The sequence below is a fragment of the Lipophrys pholis genome (assembly GCF_963383615.2).
Source record: "Lipophrys pholis genome assembly, chromosome: 4".
NCBI lineage: Eukaryota > Metazoa > Chordata > Actinopteri > Blenniiformes > Blenniidae > Lipophrys > Lipophrys pholis.
In genome coordinates this window covers 17,355,493-17,361,513 of record NC_137637.1, presented here as the reverse complement: position 1 = coordinate 17,361,513, position 6,021 = coordinate 17,355,493, and positions in this window count along the sequence as shown.

The window sequence follows — 6,021 nt, the reverse complement described above, 5'->3', positions numbered from 1 at the left end:
CAGCTGCCCTCAACTTGCCTTCTGCGGTGGATTCAGCTTTCCTTTACAGTTCCCCTTAGGGAATATTTGTCAGATCACATGTGATGATATGATTCAGGAATTTTTATGAATAATCTTCCATCCCTTGCTCAAAAATGGTAAAATTAATGATACTTTAAGATGTCTAAGAGACATAAAACGTATTTCTAGTCATTGTTTTCATTGACGTATCAGCAACATCAATCCCTCGTCTTTTCTGATATCAGGACAGGAAATGCAATGAAATCCTCTGTAATCACATCTGCACCCTGTTTTGCACCAAATATTATTTGTGAGGACACAAAATGTTTAGCATTCTGAAGTAGGTCAGAGTATTGGCTTTTGTGTGTGAAGAGTGACGCTCTTGTCTTATCTATCTTAATAAAATCTACAGAAAAAATAATTGCTGTTGGGCTCCGCTCCTTCGGGACATGAAAGGGAAGAATGAAAGCATTGAGCTGAGGGACCAAGTATCTGTTTCACATAGTCCCTGTCACTGCTGAGGATGCCCCCCTCTATCTCCCTGCTATGGAACATGAAAGAGTGAACTTCATACTAAAATGGAATAAACCCTCCTCCAACGTTATTATAATTCCGTGTAATTGAGTGTTTGGCGGCAAAACCATTTCCATCTCAGATACTGCAAGTACCTTTTTGAAAATCCCAATCACTTTGTTCTTGGCTCCAGCCACCAATTGACCTTCTCCAATTGCAGTCTTTCCTGAATGACTGTGACATGAGACACAGTGGGGTGGAGGGGTTGAGGGGTATTCGAGGCTGGTGAGGTGGGTGCTGCGTGCTACGTTGTCACAAGATGAGTTAGTACTCCCCATTGGGTCCATATGGTTTCAGTCATTTACTCCCACTCTCCATCCTTTTTTGTCTCTGCCTATTTATAAATACATAAAGTCTTTCAGTGTCCTGGTCTTGGCCAGAGCCTGGGGTTAAGAATGGGAGAAACCACCAAAACATAAATTAGTTCATGTTTCATTTCAATGTCTCTGAGGAGCTTGGCTTGTTCTGGGACAGAAGTAAGAGCCTGTGTAGTAGATGGGCCTACACACTCATAATAGCGACTATTGTTTTGAAGATATGCTGATCAGTCAGAAGAAGTCCTCGCTTGCTCAACTGTAGATTTTCATTTGGCTGCTGGTCAGCAGACTCTACTGTACTTATTGGTACTATAGATCTGCTATACTTTATGTTGCATATGCCACCACAATAAAAACTTCTTTTGGTGGTTGTAGAGTCTGTCAGTGACACCAATGACCTGGAAAACACCAACAATTTCCTACGTCATTTCCCACTCAGATATTTCAAGATGACAGCTGTCTAGTGTGGGTGCGGCAACTGATCAAGGAGTATCCTCCTCTGCAAATGCGTCAGTTAAGTTCTTTTGCTTTTAAAACACTGCTGTACCAGTGCCAATGTACTCGTCTGTGTCAGTTAAGTCGAGGCGTAATTGGGTGAATGTGAACAAGTTGTGACAAAATGTTTATTGAACTTGAGCTCAGTGGTCAAAGTACTGGAATTTATCCATCAGGAGTTTAGTAAGATACAAGTAGTTCTGATCAGTGCCTGGTGACGTAAACCTTTTTTCAATATCAGTGACACTTTAACATGCAACTTTACATACGTCTTAAAAGTCTAACCAATGCATTTAATCATTGCTTAACTTAAAATTTAGCAAAACACGGCAGTTATACTGTAATAACGGATGTGATTTCTGAATTAGAATATAATTTATCATTAATGGTTACGGAAGAAATGACCCCATTATTTCAATATAACATAGAAGCTTGATGCCAGACATTAACATGCCATGTGACACAAATCCAAAACATATACTACGAAAGCCCCAACAGTCTCACAGACTATTCTGAAACTCAGAAAACATATTTGAGAAATCGGTTTTGATGTTTGCTGCTATGGTGACAGTTGACGTCACACAAGACTTGACTTGACGAGTGAAAAAAGGTAGCATTACTCAGGGTTCAAGGAGAAGGTAACCATTTGAACCAATGAGAAGTAAAGAGATAATTATATGTATTTGACTTTTGGTGGATGAAGTAAAACTTTTGTTTTGATCTTAATACTTTATGTGATGAAGCAATTGTAATTGTAGTGTTCATAGTCGATTTGTCAGTGGCTATCATGCACTCCCGCTTGATTACATGGACTTCGACTGAAAAGCAAGTTGTGATTGGGAATGTCAGGTTGCCATTTTCTTATGATTGGCTGATGAAAGGTATCATTTGGGACTGCCAAGACAGCAACTTCAAAAGCTTCCAATGCCATATTAGACTGGAATGTGAAAGCTGTCCAGGCAAAAAATGATCCAATTTTCTACTGGCTTTAATTACAAAGAGGATCCCCTTTCACTGGTGGGGCAATTGCTGTCCATTTCTGAAGACCGTTGTGGAAAATTATCAAGTCAAGCATATCCAGAATGCTTAAATGTGGACTGTCTTTGTAAGGCAATGGCGTGATTGTATCATATTCAAAATGCACGTGACCTTCAAACTGATGGCAACTAAAAACCAACTGACTCTTTTACTGCCAGGAGTAAACAAAAGCAGGCACATGATAACACTGATGTCCCCAGTACAGCAGCTCTGTGTCACAAGAGTAGTTTCTTAAATAACTCGTGTGTTTGAGGTTGCAGGTAAGACCAAATAAAATAAGTGGATACAGGCTAATTTGCCTTGTAACCATGTCTTTCAGAGAGTTTCCTTTTCCCGACTGTCACCATGCCAGTAAAATAAAAGCATAAATTCTGCCTAATCCCTGGAGCAGAGAACTGTGCCTGAAGCCTGTCGGTAATGGGCACTGCCTATTCTATTCTAAATAAAGTTAAGTATTTGTAACAGCAACTGCATTATGGAAAATCCAATTTGTGATTGCAACATCTGCGCTTAACCTATGGGCAGCTGTTTGTTGGTCAAAGTGGCTAAGCTTCATGTCTTTTCCATGATTAGTTTTCCCTGGGAAAAACGTGCATGTGCATGGCATTGCATGTAATGCTTATGATTCATATGCAAAAACCGTATCCTGATTATTATGACGACAAAAAAGCATTAACATCTAAATATCCTCAGACATGCAAGCCCATGCACAGAGTACAGACACAAAAAATAATACCTATGACTTTCTCACAGTCTGACGCGTACAAGCTCTAACGTTCAAAAGGTCATATCTGGTGCATACCTATTAATCACCATTTATCCGACAACAAACAGATATAATGAAAGTTAAGTGTTTCTGTTGCTTTAATTGACATGACATCATGAAGTAAAGAAAGGCACTTGGATGATTCGAACATGAGTCACACAATCTGCTCTGGCGCCAAATTTTTTCTTCTGCCGTCCTTGAAGACTGCTCCTTTTTGTTTTGTTGACATAATGACCAGCTCTAAGCCCAGAAGAGAGACTAATTATCTGAATGACAACAACTCATGCACGTCCTACATTTAATTTGCACCTTCCACATTTAATTTGCATGCTCTATGCTTAATTAGCAGCTGTATGGTCTACTTTACTTATTTCCCGACAAGTTGGATAACTCTGTGTGTGTGTGTGTGTGTATGTGTGTGTGTGTGTGTGTGTGTGTGTGTGTGTGTGTGTGTGTGTGTGTGTGTGTGTGTGTGTGTGTGTGTGTGTGTGTGTGTGTGTGTGTGTGTGTGTGTGTGTGTGTGTGTGTGTGTGTGTGTGTGTTTATTTCCCTCTTTGCCTCCACCTGTCAGCTCCTGTCAGACTGACATGAGGAGAATAGACACATAGAAAAGGGGCCGTTATACATTTTGGGATTTGTCCAGAGGCTTATTTATACGTCTGCAGGGTGTGGCAGGTAAGCGTCCACCTAAAAGGCAAGTGCCCTCCCATGTAATTGCTCCTCATCTGATCAAGCTGCATAACATTCTTGCATACTGTTTCAAGAGAGCTCTGCCAAACGAGAGGGTGAACTGCCATCAAAGGGGGAATATCTCCACAAGGGATCAGTGGAGGCTGAGGTTTCAGACTACACCCTTCGAATAAACAATGCAAACACCACACTAAGGGCTCAATCAGCCAAACAGAGACACGCACCAACAACATCAATAAAATACACTTTCACTCAAAGCATTGTTATTCAGCTATGTTCTTTTTTGAATATTTCATCAGAACTGTTGGTCATTCTTGCAACTCACAGTAAGGGTGCATCCTCAGGCAAGCCAGAGATAAGGGACTTGATATAATTAAGCCAACGTCAAACAGCCAGTAGATGAGACTTGTGAAGATAAAGCAGCCAGAACTGACAGGTCTGATAATAGTCCAAACAAAGAGAAAGTGAAGATTAAGGGGTTCCTTTTCAGGGAGTTAAGTGGAGTGCCCAGAGGACACTCTAAAACATGACTCATCTGTCAGGGGCGGGAGGAATGGATACCATCACTGACGATTCTTGCAGGGATTGATAGCATCTAGGCCTGTCTACAAAGAATGCATACTGTCCTGTAACATAGCGGCATTTTAGCTTATCATCCACAGTAAACTCAAGCATTCTATTTTGTTTAGCTAATAAACTTGAATACAAATAGATCAAATGAATACAATGAATGCAACACAAGAAAAATTACAAGTCTGAAGTTTGCCTCACATTATGAAAGATTATTTATATTAGGTTGTTTCCTTTTTTTTTATGTCACTTGGAATGTGTTCGCAAGAATAACTCAAATATACTTACTCCGGTAACTATTGTTAAATTTGGTGAACACAAAAAAATCCAGCTCCCATCAGAAAGTTTTACACAAAGATCTTGAACCATTGCTATGTCCTTTCTTGTATATGCTGGTACAGTTTGGCTGTCCGGTATGCTTCTGTGACGCTGCACTGAAACATATCAGCCTATATGACACAAATGAAATGCAAAGACAAACAACATAACAACAAAAAAATTGAGAAACATATCTTTATTTCATAATTTAGACCTTTTTCTGAACTTGAATGAGTTGGTTCATAGGTGATTCACTGTACGTTTTCCAGTCCGTGCATATTAATGATTTTTGTGTTTCATTGACTCTGATAAGTTCAATTTGGAACTTGGCTCATTTGGTACTTGGCTCAAAAGATGAAACAATAAATGTAAGTTGTGATGAGTGCATGAAGAATTGTTCAAACTATTTTTCAAACGTTTTTGAACACATGAACTAAAATGTGCAATTTAATGAATGCAATGAAAACAATCAAAGTGGTGCCAGTAATCAACTAACTGAATAGTTTTGAAAGAAGTTATTCTCATCGAGGACTAAAATGAGCTGTTAACGTTTGAGAAGATTTTGTAAGTTCAAGAAGCCGTCACTCCGTCACAACCTCAGCTATATAGCAGGAATGAAATCTAACAAACCTGTTAGGCAGGTTAAAAATGTCGCTGTCAGTTAAAAACATCACTGGATTACAGATTTGACGAAGATTGGGAGACAATGAAGAATTGAATGATAATATCAAATAAGGTCATGGCTGGACTTGATTGCTTGTTTGCGTTAGCTTCAACTACAAAAATAAAAACAAAAAAACAATTCAGACGCCAGTGAAGAAGTTCTTTTACTAGTCTTCCTGAATAAGACATTTATCAGACAGCTTCAGCTGATTCAAAATGCTGTTCCTCAGTCCCCACAAAAACAAAGACAGTGAACCACATCAGTCCAGTTCTTAGTTCTTTGCACTGGCTTCCTGTTATACAAAGAGTAGATTTCAAAATATTACCACTAATCTAAAAAGCTCTGAATGGTTTAGGCCCAAAGATCTTCTGTTACTGATGATATGACCATCCAGAACTCAGTCTGGATCAAACCTGCTTTCTGTTCCCACAGTCAGAACCAAACATGCAGAAGCTGATGTTAGTTTTTAAATGCCAAATATTTGGAATAAACTCCCTGAAAACTGCAGGATGGTTCCAACTCTGAGGTCTTTTAAAACCAGGCTGAAGCCCTCTCTGTTTGCTGCTGCCTTTCAGTAAAACAACTATTTT